This window comes from Cyanistes caeruleus, chromosome 1 (assembly GCF_971803275.1).
Source record: "Cyanistes caeruleus chromosome 1, bCyaCae1.hap1.1, whole genome shotgun sequence".
Classification (NCBI taxonomy): Eukaryota; Metazoa; Chordata; class Aves; order Passeriformes; family Paridae; genus Cyanistes; species Cyanistes caeruleus.
In genome coordinates, this window is record NC_141701.1 from 38,913,787 (window position 1) to 38,930,491 (window position 16,705).

Consider the following 16,705-nt stretch of genomic DNA (forward strand, 5'->3'; position numbering starts at 1 on the left):
CATATACTTTGCTATACTCGAGGCGAGCTCAGCTGCATGTTTCAAGAGATGCTCTGGGGAGATGGGAGGCTGCTGTTTGGAGTCCACAAAGGTGTTATCCTCTCTAGATCTGGTACAACACAGGAATTCTGACTACTGTTCTGTCTAGTCCTGTATTTTGTCTTGATATTAGGTGCTATCAGATGCCTCAAGGGGTGGTATTACTGTAAGATACAGAGAAGATCCTCTCTTATTTAACACTCTGCTGATTTGTATTTTGTCCTGGAAATAGAGGGTTGCTATTATTTTTTCCTGAAGCCCTCTTGAAATCATATTATAATTTTGGATGATCTAGTTATCTATGCAAATCTTGTCTAACTGTATGCTGCCTTCTGGCATTTCATCTCACAGGCTAATACTTTGCTGTTAAAAAACAAGTTGTGCTGTTTATTCTTTTAAAATTTGCTATGCTGTGGCTTTACTGAGTGTCTCTGTCATAAGAACAGATGAAACCTGTTATTCTGAATCTGAACAAGTTACTCCATTGCCAATAATTTCAACAGTTTTATCTTGTTGTCTTGTTAAAAACAAACAAACAACAACAACAAAAAAAAAAAACCCAAAGACACAAACATAAAAATGCAGCCCCAAAATTCAGGTGCTGCAGATGTGCTGGAGGCAACTGTGAAGTTAAAACAGCTGTATTTTATGAAATTCTGTTTGGTATGGCACTTCTCCTTAAAAGGACCAGTGACCAATTGTTTTGATTATTTAGAAGGAAAAAATTCCATGAGAACTGTTACTGAAAATGACTAACTTGGCATTTGTGATCTGTCGCTCTCTTACAACATTTGATGTAATACTGAATTTAAGATAGCTGAAATGTCCAGTTAGCTGCACAGTGCTTCAGCTGCTCCTATGTGACCTATTTATTTCATTTTCTTGTAAATTGGTAATGATATCTATAAATAAATACTCCTCCTTTTTGTAGTGCTGTCTTCTTAATATCCAAGCCTTTGTAAATATAGCACAGCCTGTGCATTTGATAGAAATCTGCAGGACTCAGTTTGCAATGCAGAGTGACCTACAGGCTTTGGCAGCAAGGAGCTGAAGTGATTCCTTGGATTTTGCCACCAAAGCAGGGAAGCCTTGGAAGGAGGAATGTGGCTCTGCAGCTGCTCATGAGTGGTGAAGGCTCTGAAAGAGCACAGTGGTTAGGACTGCACTTTAGAAACTAGGGATTCATGGGTCTTGTTGCAAGAGGAGGGAAGACTTGACAGAGAGGTGGGCTGGATTTGGTAAGTAGTTTTCTTTCTTTCTTAAGCAAGGACTGAAAGTTGATAGAAATGAGTAAGCTGGTATGCCTTAGGTATGAGCTGCTTTTCTCAACGCTGCAGAGGGGGATGTGAGAGAGATGGGACCAGGACTTAGCAGTTTAGAAATGTATATATCCATCTGACCCATTCCTTTGGTGTCCTAGAGGCTTACGGAAGATTTTTGAATACAGTAATTACAAATCCATTTGTGTTATCTATTAGAGTAATATCTTAAAGGTAGAGGATGAGGATTAACCCATTGTGGGGATTTATTTTTTTTTCCTACATTATGATAATTCTTCCTATATGCTGAAAAAAGATTTTTCTCTAACAAACAGAAACTACATGCAAAATTCACTGCATTTTCTGTTCTTCTATTTTCCTTTTGTAAGTATGGAAATGTAGGATTCACTTAAGTAGACAATAGGTAAGATTATCCCTTTCTGAACTTTAAAATGGATGAAGTGAGAAAGAATTTCTAGGCTGATGGTTACTGAGAAATAATTAACAAATTCAATTCACGATGGCTTAGTCCACAGTAGGATGTTACATTGAATACAGTGCAGTTCCTCTTACAGCATCATGTGTCCATGCTGAACTGCATTCTCAATGTTGCATCACAAAGGACTACATACTGTAGTAAATGCTTGTTGTGGTGAACTGGGCTCCACTCAAGGTTTCTTTGGGCTGATTGCTTACAGTGCACTGGAATTTTTATTTCTTCCCACCTGGCTCACTACCCATGTCCTGCTTTACTCCAGGATCATTCTGAGTAGAGGCAGATGCTACATACATGTTGGCAGGTAGGCAAGAGTGCTGTTTTTTGTGGTAGAGGTTGTAGGAAAGTTGGTTATAATAATTGATTAGTTCTAAAGAATCTGCCAAGGCTCTCTGACAGAGCCTACTCAGATATGAATCGTTATGGGATGGACAGGTACAGGTCACTGCCCACATAAATAAAAGAGAGAAAACACACCTGGACCTGGTCTCGGGAATGAATCAACACAAGGGACCACAAAGGATATAGCAGAAGACAAAGAAACTCAACAGGATTCTTGATCAGTACCCTCATACGTGCTCAGGGCTGTGGTTTTGCAAGTGACATTGCCACCAAATCCAGGAGTGAATTATTTTTCTTCTCTCAGATGGTGCACAGTGCCACAACAGAGGCCTGAGGTAAATGGGTTTAAAAAAAAGACCCAAAAAAACAGCAAAAAAAAAAAAGTCAGTAGCCTCACCTATACTGTAGTGTCCTCCTGGCCTGGGTCTGCTGCAAAGCCCTGTGTCTCCTCAGCTGGGAGCAATATCCAAGAAACTGCTACAGGATCCTGTGGAGGCTGGAGGAGGAAACTGATCCGGTAAGTATTGCATGCCCAATTGCACAATAACTTCACAGGAGGGTTTAAACTACTTTTTCTGGAGCATCGCTCCGTCATTCAGGTAGCAGCCTTTCCCTTGCCATTTAACTTAGCCATTCTCAAACTTATGTCAGACTCCTGTTTTATTTCCTTTCTGTGAACTCCTCATCCACACTCACTGACCACCTCTAAACTTCTGCACTCCAGCTACTGTCCCTCCATCCTTTCATTTCTCTTACTCTCTCACCTAGAGGATCAGCCTTGTTGGTGTCCCCTACCCCTCTTCCTGATCTTTGCTCAGCTAGCCTTACCAGTCCAGCTGTACCGAAGGACTTCTCAGAAACTTTACTGTATCAGCTCCCTGATACCTGCCATGTCTTCTCTTTCCCCTTGTTCTCTGTGCTCTGTGTAAAAAACCTGTTTCATGATGAATAGCATCAAGTTATCTTAGCTGCCCAGATCAGTTGTCCTCACTGTCCAAATCTTTGCAACTCTGTCCCATACCTACCTTGCCTTATTTGGAAAATCCAGAGATCTCCAGAAGGAGCGTGTTAACCCTGCTCTTGCTGTTGTCACCATGGAGCTCACTGCCTGCTCCCTGCCTTGGGGGCCCTGAGGCTGTGGGCAAGGCAGGAAGCAGCCCAGCACAGTTAGGCACAGCAAGGAGCTGCCTGTCCCAGCTGAGCTGAAGCCACGGCATGGCTCATCTCCATGCTCTCTGGAGCTTCTGCTCCTCGTGTTGGGTGCAAGGGGAGATGGTTTGAAGCCTGGAGGGAGCCATGTGTTGAGGGTGTGCACAGACATAGAGAATAGATGGAGATGTATGGGACTGTTTCCTCCTGCTGCTGCCTGCACCCCTGCCTGTGTGACATCCTTCAGCTTAGCAAGCATGGGTTTGCCTTCCTCCCAGTCAGTGACTCTCACAACTGTGCTGCTGACTCACGTTTTGTAGTTTGTCCAGTACCTGACTCCACAATTGCAAGAGCTCTTGATCACACTTTTTGATGGCTTTACATTCTTTTTTCTTCACTCTTGTTCCCCTTCAGTGACATATCGTCTTCTCATCAGTCTTACTTTACAGCTTTAATGATATATTACTTTCCTGTGCCAAGTCCCAGACATGATTCACACTTTTCTGCCTCCTTTCTCTGCTGATTTGATCTCTCATTTCCTCCTCGCTAATCACAGCTTTGGTTATGCTGCCCCCCTGCTCCAGACCTTAGTCATGCTCAGTGTTTATTCATCCTAGAACAGTCTCAAATACAAAGCTGTGCTGTTGCAGAGTTTCATTACTGTACTCAATCTTCACTCAGGGTGAGGCACACAAAGAATTTTGAGCTGTGTTTCTGTTCTAAATCTTCTGTGTAGTAGAATTGAGCTTGTGTAGATCTAAAAGCTGCAACAGAAATTTCTTACCTTAGTAAGTGTATTTTACAGTAATTTTCAGGAGCCATAAAAAGAGTAAAAATAGTGTGTAACAGGGAGGTTTGACACGAAAAGTGCAAGTACAGGAAGTGTCAGGTTGTTGGTTTTGGGGTTTTGTTCGTTCCCCTCTAAGGAAATGCTCTTCTAACACTCTTGGATGAAGCTTATTGATAGGTAACCTTGCAGTGCATTATCACAGTTTACCTGTTGTCTTTATACATGAGGTCCTTAAATGTCCCAGGAATTTGTTAGGGCATGCTGTCCTTCGGCATAAGGACAGCTAGTTTCCCATGTATGCAGTTAAATATGTAATGTGTATTAGTTTTTTCTTTAAAAACCAAACAAACAAAAAACCAAACAAACAACCAAATGCAGAATCCTTTATACTCAAATTCCCTATCCAACAGTGTCTGACCATTTCAAGTTTTGAAACAATAGCAACCATTTTACCGCATTACATATGTCTCAGAAAAACCTACAACAGCATATGTAGTATGTGGAAGCAATTTGGAAAGCATCTTGCAGTTTTGAAGGGCGCACGGTGAAAAGAGAAACTGGGAGGAAAAGAATCTAAATGTGGTCATAAGGGAGGAAACAAGTTAGCAGTATTAAAATAGACTTTGTAATGAGTGGGGTGACTAGTAACATCTTTATTTTTTCTGATTTCTCTTAGCACATAAAAAAGCTGAAGCCCGTATGAAGAAGGGAATTAGTAGCTAAAAGATAACCATCAGATTTCAGAAGATAAACAAAAGGTGGATCTGAACCTTGAAATTGTCAGCTCAGCAAAGGCAGAGTGGTGAAAGGAGGGTTTCCTGGAGAACCCCCAGAAGATTGTGATGGATAATGCGTTTCTGGAAGGGGACAAGAAACAGGCAGTACAAAGGTGCTAAACCTAAACAGTTCTAACAAAACACTGGTCACGCATTTTATCTCCAACACCCTGCAAAACATAGGAGATATTTCAGATTGAGATCACTACATCAGTTGAGCTGAAGTTTTTCCTGACTACTCTAATTCTTGTGTATACCATATAGAGGAGCACTGTGCAAGACTTGCTTTGTTTTTAAGGTCATTATTTTTCACTGAAGAAAATTCACCGTCAGATAAATCAGTAAATAAATCCATTTGTCTAAACACTTGTCTCAAAAATTAATTGAACACACAACTATTGCAAAATTCATCTCTTTACAACTTCTTAAAAATAAAATGAAACTAAACATACCTTTTTGATTGCAAACTTTTTGCTAGCCTAGAGCTGCTTTCCCACAGCGTGAAAGGAGCTCAAGCGTCTTGTTGGAGAGCACTTTAGAAGAAGACCTTCTCTGGGATTCACAAAAGCATCCCTCTTTCATGTTTCCATCTGCCCTGCAGGATTTTTTCCCATAACGTGCATGAAACATTGATGCATACCATACAGTCATAAGACTATTTTTATTCCATCTTTTTTTGTCACCATCTTCCTTCCACCTTTCTGGAAGCCTGCCCTACTAGCAGTTTGCAGCTGTTCAAGGCAAAGTCTTGCATGTGTTTTTCTCACATCACTTAATGTAGGCTTGAAATCAGGGAAGCAGAATCTCCTGAGTTGCTTTAAAAAAAAAAGAGGAGAGCTTGTAAGTGGCTTGGTGTTTTAGACTGTGAGAATAAAATTTAAGTTTCAAGACATCTGGGTCTTTCATTGTAGATCACCCAGGGTTGGTGAGTGCTTACTGTGGTAAACTGTGTCCAGCAAGACTGAGAAAGTCTTAGGCCAGTGTGTTTGGAGGTGGAGCTGGGACAGAGTAGGGCAACACGTATGCATTTCACGAGCTGCTTTTGTGACAGCAGTGAACCCTGTCTGTCTCTTGACAGGACATGGAGAAACCTTGTGCTACTGTCAGCCTTCCTGACTTGGTTGTCCTGCCAATAACAAGATGATTACCTTGTGATTTAATGGTAAAATTGTTTGGTGACCATGTTACGACATTTCACCAGCGTGACAGGAGCTCCAAAAATGGTTTTCTATTGGTGCAGCTCCAGGACAAAATCTGTGTGGACTTCTGACAGATTCTGGCTTTGCTGCCTGAAGCTGATCCAGTTGTTTCTGCTGGTCACCTGAATCTGAATATTGTAATCCAGGTGGCTATTCTGGATGCTAACTGCCTGCCTTATTTCCCACTGCAGTGTTCAGTTGTGTTGTTCTAAATTATGCATGACTGCTTTTTGTCGTTCACTAATCTGGCATCAAGTCTCAGAATTCTTACGCACTGAGGTGTGCATCCCAAATTGCATTGCACAGTATCAAAGTGCTCTGCAGCAGAATACTTAAAAATGGGACATGGGAACAAATGCAGAGCTATGTACTTATCTCATTCACAAGGATGCTCTCACAGTATCAGGGCTTGTGGAGGCTCTGAGAAGTCCGTCTAGTCAGAGTAAGTTGTTTAGGTGTGAGTTAACAGCATTGCACAAAGCTGTACATGAACAGTGTCAGAAATACATTTGGTTTCTGTGGTCTGTGCTGTGCAGCTTCAGAAAGGCTCACTGGTTACAGCTTTGAAGAGGGATTTGCTTTGGTATTGGCTTAAGTATTCTGAATTTTCAGTTAACCTTCCCTAAGGCATTTGTGTTTTAGTTCTTAAGGTCATTGATACCATCATCCAGCTTCACAGTTGTAGCGGTAGTAACAAATGCAATCATGACTAAATGTAACATGTTCTATTTATTGTAAAGCAACAATAATCTATGAAGTATTTTCTTTTCAGATAGAACAGCAGTTCCTTGACTGTAGGTTGTTGTGAAAGTGACTGCTTGGAAATTGGTCAGTCTTTCTTACTTGTTGCCTTTCTTTGAGGGCTGGGATAAGAGGCAGGGGAAACAGGGAAACTAGGATCATCAGCATTTTAGTTGGAATAGCTCTAGTAAATAATATTGTTAAAAAAATCCAAAGTTACAAAAAAGCAGTGCTAAACCCTGTCTGTCACAGCTTTTGTCCCCAGGCAGTGTTGTTCAGGCAGTGTGAATCAGGGCAGGAGTGGGCTTCTGCTATAGGCTTTGCTCTACTGCATGGTTGCCACCTATACCCAGGATGTGGTGTTCTGTAGTGGAGAGACCATCCTGTCTCTCAGTCACTTTATATCTGTCCTGCATGAGTTGTCTTTTTTTTCCAAAACTTCCCAGCCATCTAGTGCAGCATCATGGGGGAAATTAGTTCCTTGTCCTAGCACAGTCCTTGCAGTTACGATGAGGTATTGAGATTTTTTTCAGCCACCAGCTTGCCCCTCTTATTTGAGCTTGTGTTAACTAGCAGGACTAGAGCACCAGAAACCCTTTTACTTGAATGATAGCTGAAACGGTTAAAAACATCTTCAGTTATGATTTGTTAGGTGACTGTCTCAAAAAGCAAAACATGTAACACCTATGCAATCTATTTGTGCTCCGCAACCTAATTACATTGTCTAAATGGTATATGCTCAAGTATTCAGGTTCAGAAAAATCTTCTGAAATGCAAGTATGGAAAATCATGGTTTCAGGGGTAGTCTGGGCCATGCAGGCCTGTTCCAGGCAAATCTGAAGTCTGTATTTGGTTGGTAGATGCTGTAATAAAGCATAGAATTGGTGGCCATCTGCATAGGAGTGATAACTTGAGAAGAGTCAAAGAAGCATTTGTGAGGAAGTCTTGGGGAATTGGAGTTCTTGGGAGGCATCAGCAAGAAGTAAAGATGTTCTCATTCAGAAATCAAAGTGACCTTTATCAAAAGGACTTTTTAAGGAAACTAAGATGCTCTAAGAGGGGAGGTCTTTGCACTAGTAAATGACAGTTTAAGAGGTCAATCAAAGGGTAGAAGTAGAAACTCAGTTCTCAGTTAAGGGAGGGTCCCAGTTAAGTTCCACAGATATTTGTGAGCAGATATAAGGGGATGAGTAGTTGGGTAAGCAACTTTGCTGTGAAGAACGATGGAAGGACATTAAAGCGCTGAGGACTATGCAACAAAATGGGTGGTAAGATTCAGTGTAGCTAAATTATGATGATAACTAAGAAGGATAACTAGGCAGAACAATCACTGTTATATATTAGATTGACTTTGAGCTGAGTATTACCATTGAGGAGTAAGATTTGGGAGTTGTGATTGGCGACCCTGCGAGATCATGAACTCATTGGTCACCAAAACACAATCCAAATATTAGAGTAAAAATGTACAGAATAAATTTTGAGAATGTCATTACAAGAGTGTATGTTCGAGTTGCTTCCAAGTCCTGTGTGTATTTCTGGAGCCTTCAAAGGTTTATTAGAACTGGAAAAAGCTTAGAGAAGGTCAGTAAGGATGATGAGCTACATGGAGTGGCTTCCATTAAAGAACATTTTTGTAAATTGGGACTTTGGTCTGGGAAAGGAATTAATTCAGGGCAATGTTGTGGACATTTGCAGAAGAAGGAAGATGAAGACTAAGCACTGCCTTTAAAAACAAATGCACACACAGTTAGGAGGGAAGGCAGATTCAGAGCCTATAAAAAGAAGAGGTTCTTCATGAAATCACCAGTGGAGAGACCTGTGGGATGACTTGTTAAACATATGTTGTAGATATTATAAAAAATATGGTTTCCAGGAGAATCGTGGACTATTGCTTGGAAGGGTGAAGTGCTCAAAGTTGCTAAACAGAAGCTAGGTATGGTTCAGAAATTCCCTGACGTCAAAGGAGTGAGTGGTCTGAAGAGAATCAGAGAAGTACCACACAGAGAAATATCTGTGACCTGTTCTGTACTACTTGGCTATTACTGAAGATAGAATGCTGGCCTAGATGTAGCACTACACTTGCCTGCACGCCCACGCTCATTTTAAGGTGTCTTGTGACAAAGGAAAATACTTTTCCTTAGAAATATCAAATTAGTTCCTGATCATATTAGTGTTTAATCTCATGCATCTTTAGGTTGTGTGTTTGTGTTTGCACGTGCATCTGTGGGATTTGCTTTTGCATTTTATTATAAAAATAGCATGGGCCTGTATGCAAATTAAATAGTAATCAAAGTTTATTTTCACAAAAGCATCATCACTTCAAAAACGGGTGCAAATTATTCTTGTGGAGGAGGGGTGGTGGTGGTGGTGTGATTCCAAAACACATGAAAACACTTCCACAGGTTTTAAAAATTCTGACAGTAATTACACTAACAGTGTTATTTGTATCACAGTCTCTCTAAACTTTTTAGAAAAACATCTATGCCGTGCCATAGAGATTCTTAAAAAGTCCATAAAACCACAATCATGAGATGGGTTAGCTCTAGGCAGCTCTTTTTTCCTTTTATTTAGTATAAACCAGGAATCCTGGTTTTATTTATTTTTTAAATTTATTTAGTATAACCAGGAATCCTTTGGAACATTTTGTAACCAAAACTGAGCTCTCAAAATCGAAAGTGGACCTAAGTAATCTGAAATACAGAAAGCCCACAAAGAGATTCTGGATGGTATTGTGATTTTTTTTTTCTTTAAATTACAGACTATTAGGTCATGCTAAAATAAACATTAGTAACTTCATGTTCTACTTTTCCAGAAACTTAAGGAGGAAAAAAAGGGCAAGCATGATAGAATTTTTCTTCTATATTCTGAAAAAAAAGTTATGTAATCTTCCTTCTAGTGTAGTATATTATAAGAATGGGATACTTTCTAAAATTAAAAAGCTGGTTGTCTAAATTTCTAAATAGTACAGCTCTCAGAATTCCATAGAATTAGGAGCATAAAAAAAGTATTAAACTCAATAGTCATATTTATATAAATACCTATTTTTGTATGATGTCTACTGTCCCGCAGGAATCTAGTGGGTTTTTTCCTCCAAGTGCTTGCTTTTTTAATTAATAAAATATTTAACAGATGTTTACTACTGAAATCTGTGTATTTACTGCTCACAAGAAAAGAAATGTTTAATAATTTTAGTGCATTTATTTCCATTGCTACCCAAATTTCAGACTGGTGTGAAGGGATCGGGATTTTTTTCTGTTCACCCACCTGCAGTTTCTGTAGGTTTGTGGTGCAAAAAAACCCAAAACAAACCAGCAAAGCCTTAAATAAAATCTAGTATTGATGAATCTTGTCTTTTTCTATCTTTTATACTATATTTTTTGTAGTATAACCATCATTCTGTACCCAGTAGATATTAGTAATGTGCTGTTACTTGCAGCAGACTACAATGGTTGCCTGGTTTTAGTTTCAGTGGTTATGTTATTTCATTGTATTCTAGATGTTAGGCTGCTTCCCTGAGGGTTGAGCTCTTATGTGTTATTATCTCTAAGTCATTCTTATGTTTATATCAAAGATTGCTGGAGAGATATTACCACTGTTTTTCCCACATCATTCCATCTTCCTGCAGCAGCTTTCGCAGGCAGTTCTGCTGCATGCCTGGATTTGGGGATTTGGTTGTGTCTTCCTGCAGCCTGTGCATGCTCTTGCTGCTGTCCTACCTTGCTTCCTCAGCCACCCCTCTACACTGTAGGCTAGAGCTTGAATCCTTGGAGCAGGATTTCCCTGAATTGGGCTGTGTGCTATAAGCAGGTGCTGAACTTCAAGATAAGATAAATACAGCCTTGTGTATGTTTTTTAAAAACCCACACCACAAAACTATCTGTTCTTTTGTGATGAGTTTACATATGTGTGCATGCTTCCTTTACATGAAACACCACTGTACCATAGGGCCAGTGCCTACATCTTTGAATGGTTATTTGCAGTAACTGTTGTCTGAAAATGCAGAAGGCCAAGTGGCATCACCCACCTCTCAATGCCATCTTGTCCCACTGGAGCCTTGGTGTTGGACTCCTTTGTCTTTTCACATCTGTCTGTCGGCTTCTGAGAGGAAAGGAGCTGTAAAACCCTGGCTGATTCCAGCTGCTCTCAGGTGGGGTACCTACCAGCTCTCCCCTCTTGCTGCCTGCCGTACAGAAGGCCAAAGTGCCAGAGATAGGGCTCTGAGGGCCAAGATCTGCCCCTCCTGCCATTTGGCAGTGCCTTATTTTTAGACAATTGTGCCAGGTGTCTACATGTTGCTCAGATCTCTTCCAAATTACACCAAAAAACAGACAGAAAATTAAATTTCACTTTGTGAAAGTGCAGGTTTAATCTCTTCTGGCCTAGTCAGACTTTCAAGCAGAAACTCACTTTCTGTTTGTCTCACCCTAGCAATACCCATCCTCCTTTCTGTCCTCCAGCATCAATGCCTCAGCTTGAGTTTCCAGATGTAAAACCACGGAGAGACTTTTGTTGCCCCTTTCCTCCTCCACCCCTATTCAGCCAAGAACAATGGAGGAGGATCAGCATCTTCCTACAAAAGCCAGGATTCTCTTTCTAAATATGGGCAAAGGTGAGCAGGCTCCCTCAGCTGTCTCTTAAAAAGTGACATGCTGTTCAAATAAATGCAGATCAAATGGCCTGCCAAGCACAGGCAGGGATGTAGACCCCTGAATGAGTCAGAGGACTTGATTTTAATTCAATCTGGAGAAAGGCACCCCTAAAGTCATCAATTCAACATCTTTGCATGGATTTTTCTTACCTGCTTGACTGTTTTCATTGGTGGGATCAGCTCCTCCATCTGAGATCCTGCCTTATGGAAAGTTAATTCTCTGAAAGCCACAGGTGGGAAGCTGGATCTTCTGCTGCCTGCAGCTACTCTGAGTTGAAGCTTCTGGTTGCTGCAAAAAAATGTAGTGTTTTTCTACAGAGCCAGTCAGACCTCCTACTCTCTCTCTGAGGCCCTTACAAGTGCGCAGTAGGCACGTTGGTCCTTGTTGATCCAGGAGGGGTGTCTGAGCCTTGCAGGGCTGCAGGTCCCAGCATGCTGTCCTGGAGCAGTACAGGCACTTTGCCACTTCTGCCCTCAGCCCCTTCCAACCAGCAACTGTATCAGCAGGAGGATTAAATCTGCTCCCCCACAAAACCGAACTGCCTAGAGAGAGGCTTGTGTGTAAACCCACAGCACAGGGAAAGCCAGAGAAGGCTACATGGTGCTCCTTCTTTGGTTGCCTTAATGTGGGGTTAGATTCCTTCATCTTCAGGAGCTCTGGCAACATTTGTGCCATTTTAAGAGCCCCAGCTGAAGGGGGTGATGTTTGTAGTTGAAGTCATAGAATGGTTTGGGTTGGAAGGGATTTTAAAGATCATCTAGTACTAGCCCTCATGCCGTGGGCAGGGATACCTTCCACTAGACCAGGTTGCTCAAAGCTGTATGCAACCTGTCCCCTTGAACACTTCCAGGGATGGGGCATCCACAGCTTCCCTGGGCAACCTGGTCCAGTGACTGCCTGTCACGGAGATGCTGTCTGACAGTCATTTTGGCTCCTCCGAGCCACACTGAGTGGCTACATCAGCTGTCTCTTGCTAATGATTTCACTAGCTCAGCTCCCCCAGCTATCCCCGATTGTTCCTACTGAGCAGATTTCATTTGTCAGTACTTTTTAGTCAGGTGACTGTTTTTCAGTGCTTTTTAGACTATTAGTCACCTGGTACAGAAAAAAGGAAAAATAATTACAAGTAATGGTGGCTCTTCAGGGTACATGGGCAGTGGAGGCACCAAAAGTCACCTATTGTCCTTTACTCTGAATGGGCCTTTTCTGTTGGCAAACCTGAGGGAGGTTGCACTGGGGTGTCCTGAGATTAGTTTGTTCCCCTGAGCAGCAGCAACTCCTTGCTTCCTCGGGTTGTGCTTGTTCATCCTCTTTCTTTATCAGCAAGGATGCCAGTCGGTGTTTCAGCTTTCCAGACCTCACACCACAATTCCAGCTAGGCCATCAATTCTTGCCCATGTATTTCTCTCCCGTGCCCCTCCTCCTTTTCATCAACCACAGCAAACCTTGCCAGCTCAAGTCACATCAGCACCCAAACCCCAGAGGTGGGAGCACAGGTTTGAGAGCAGCAGGGGAGGAGAGGGAGGTTGCCACTTGCCAAAGCAGCGCGTTGGTGGCAGCGGTGCGTGCGAGTGGATTTGTGGCGCAGTGTGAGTGAAGAGCAGAGCCGGGAGCTGCCACTGCTGCTGGCCGTGCTAGGTGGGGCACTGGTGAGCCTGGCGCTGCTGGGGAGTCCTTTGCCTTGTGCAGAGCTGGGAGGGTTCACAGGCACAGCCTGGATGGACATAGCTGACTTCAGAGGACTTGGTCCTGTCCGTGTGAGTACGTGCTCACCTGGGATCTGTGCGGACAGCACTTCTTAAAGAATCACAGTTTCCGTAGGGTAAGTAACCGCTTTCCATTTTGTTTCCTTAAAGAAATATTTGAAACCCATGATGATTCTAATGCTATTAACTCCTTACTGAGTTCTACCGCTATTACGATTCTAATATTTCTAGGACCCTTCCTTTGGTTTAAAACTGATTGATTTCAGGAATTGAAGCTAGATTTGCTGTTTTATATAAAAGACAGGATGATTGTCATTAGATAGTCATAGAATGTCAATAGATTGTCATTAGAACAAGATACTGTGTTCTCTTTATTGCTCTTTTATTTTGGAAGAAAATAACCATGAAACTGCCATTTTCTTTTACTGTGCTTGAACCCTCTTATGTATGAAATACAAGTTAGGAGGAGGATTATTGGTTATATTTCTGTATTGTCTTCATTATCCTTTTAGCTATCAAATGTTTTAAAAGATTTTCAAGTGTATTTTATCAGATTTTTAAATAGGAGCTGTGAATTTGGAAAAAAAACCAGTGATACTCTTTAATATTAAAAAAGAATACATTATTTTATATTTATATTTTATATTATTTATCTTCCACATAAGGTTTCAGAGCACTTTTTTTTTTGGTTGAAATTCAAATATTATTTAACCTGGAATTATCAAGGTGTTTGGAGATTTAGCAGAATTAGTGCTTCACAAATTCTGGAAGATCTGATAAATTGTAAGAATTCTAAGAATTCTGACAAATTAGACAAGTCATGTTTTGTTACTAGTACCCAAGTGGGCTTTGGATACATGCATGTGACAATGCATTTTGCAGTGTGATGCTTCTCTGCATCATGTGGAGAATACTTTGAACTTTGTTATTCATTAAAAATTCTTCCTACCTCATCTGGATGAAAAGCTTAATAACACTATGACTATAAGCAGTTACAAGGAGAACGGTCCATCTGTGTCCAGTATTATGCCTCAGATATTTTCTAACACCAAAAGCTTCTGAGAAAAGTGGTCTAGAAATCAGCATTATTACGGACAACTTTTGTCTTCTGTGCATAAGGAAAAGACTCTTATCCAATAACATGCCTATTGTTAAAAAGCACAGGAATTATTTTATCTTTTCACTTAATCCTGTCAAATGGAGTAAATGTTTTCATTATTCATACAAACATAGCCCCTTTTGTGTGTACATTCTTGAGCTCTTTACATAATAACGGCCCTCTAGAAACTGAGATCTACCAATTGTAGGTGTAGCATTGCCCTCACCTGGATCTACTGCATTGTGATTTTTCTGTATTCATAAGGTAATGAATGAAGAGAGTACCTGACTGTCCTCCTTCATTCTTCTCAGCATTTTAGCTACTTCTCGTGTTTATCTTGTTTATTTACTTGTTCCAGTTGCTTCATTTTCCCCTGATTCCATAGTCCTTCCCTGTCTCCGAGAGCATCTACTTTTTGCTAGAGTGGCTTTAGATGTGTGGTGAGCAAACAGGAAATAGTCTGTAAATGTGAATAGTGAGGGAACTAAGTCCATGAGGACTTAGTCCATTACATCTATGTGTCTGTCTTAAATACTGTCTACTTAGCAATAGTAGTACATTAATAGAAACATCTGGGGAACGAAACTCTTCCTTTGTGATAGTGGAAGATGTTAAGATGGGCATTGCAGGGATACTGATTTATAAGGGTCTTGCTGGGAGAGGAGGTAGGGAGTCACCAGCATTTTCTCCTGTAAACAAGGTGATTTGGGGACCCCAAAAAGTGGAGGTGAGGGTTGTGCTTATTAGTTGGAAACAGAACTTTTTCTTTGAGTAGTGGAGCTGTACATAGAGCTGTACATAGAGCCTCCTGCCTCTATGTACCAAGCCCCACATAAATGTTCCTCAGCCCTCAGAGAGCTTCAATCGGTTGCTCTGAAGCACTTCTGACATTAAAAGGTGTTTAGGGACACCTGTTCACTCACATTTGTGCTCACCGACTGAGAATGCTGGGGTTGTGCAGAGCTGAACTTGGTATCAAAAGGAAGAATGATTTCTGGAATGAATGGGAAGCCAGAAAGGAAAATGTTTTGTGTGGGGGGAAATGTTACATTACTTCAGGGCTCCTGCCAAACAGCTTCAGCCTGCTATGGGGTATGAGCTCTGGATAGGGCTTTGCCCTTACACATCTGGAAGAATTGGACAGGATTAACCTCCCCATTACAATGAGGCACTGAACATGTTTTCTGTGTATACCTGTGTCATCCAGGAGGCCTTCTAGCAAGAAAAGGAAGACCTGCTGCAAATTTACAAAAGGATGATGACAGGGAAAAGGGAGATATAAGGGAAATTCCAAAAAGGCCCTCTCAGTTTGCTCAGGCATACCTAGACTTGCCCTCTTCTGGGATTTACCTGTAGCACGTTCATCATTAAGAGGTTTTATTATTTTTTTTAAATTAATTTTATTTTCCTTTGCAGGTCACCTTTTAAGCTGCTATTTCCTGTATAATTAAGCAGAATGAAGGCATTAGGTTCTAGTAAAGTTGGGCCTAATCCAGAATCTTCTCTTATTCAGTCCTTTCTGAGTAAGAAACTCAAGTCTGGGCCCAGCATTTCACATATTTTGCTGTTACATCTAAATTATTTGTGGTCTGTGGATTTTAATTTTTTTTTTAACTTTATGAAAACTCCCTTGCTTTTGTCTAATTTTATCTCTTTATGTGTCACTGTCCAGCATAGCATTAGTTGAAATTATGTAAGTATACTGCAAATTGAAGTGCATAATCACTACTGATAATGCAAGAATGATTCCCACAGTTTATAATTAACAGTATATAATGTTCTGTGCATGGGTTGGATCTGTCCCTTTTAACTTTTCCTTTCCAATTCTTTCCAATCCCTGGTCTTGCCGCATCAGAGCCTTTATGACTGCACTGGTTTCGCTGGAGTCTAGTCCATTGTTCCTTTTGTTTTTCAGACCAGTAAAAATGGGAAGTACTGGATTCTGGTTTCCTCCAAGAAGAGTCAGCGGAACTGGTTAAGACCAAAATCTGAGGACTTTAGTGGGCAAACATCAGGTGTGCATTGAATAGAGGCTGCTTTAATCCTGCTTTAAGTATATGCTTCTTTAAAAATAGTATTATATATAAGCTTTTGTGTAATGTGTTTGTTATATTTGATACTGCATATAATCATTCATCCTGCAGTTGTGAAAGCACCAGTAAGAATGTGGATTTTAAGTGATAATATGTTAAGACACAAAAAGGCAATATTACTCATAAAATTCTTTCAGCTGGTCTTTGGAAAATTTAATATTTGAGGATCAGTGGTTTTTTAAAGTTTTATCTCCATTGCTCAGTCTATATATCCACACCCAAAAAAAGGAAAAAAAGTGGTTATTTGCTATTCAGAGATCAATACTGACGTTCTTAATTGCCTTACCTATTGAGAAGTGATACTGAGATAATAGTGCATACATGTTTTTAAATAAAAGGCTGTCATTGTTAAAGATTGGATCCACAC

At 40.8% G+C, this 16,705-nt stretch overlaps 1 protein-coding gene across 2 annotated transcripts in view; it reads left to right on the forward strand.

Moving 5' to 3' along the window:
• PLAG1 (PLAG1 zinc finger) overlaps positions 1 to 16,705 on the forward strand; it is a 48,402-nt gene that overhangs the window by 24,972 nt on the left and 6,725 nt on the right. For both annotated transcript variants that reach the window (XM_086887771.1, XM_086887773.1), the window contains exon 2: positions 16,161 to 16,260. The gene's annotated coding sequence lies outside the window, so the exon portion shown is untranslated. The remainder of the gene's footprint in view (positions 1 to 16,160; positions 16,261 to 16,705) is intronic.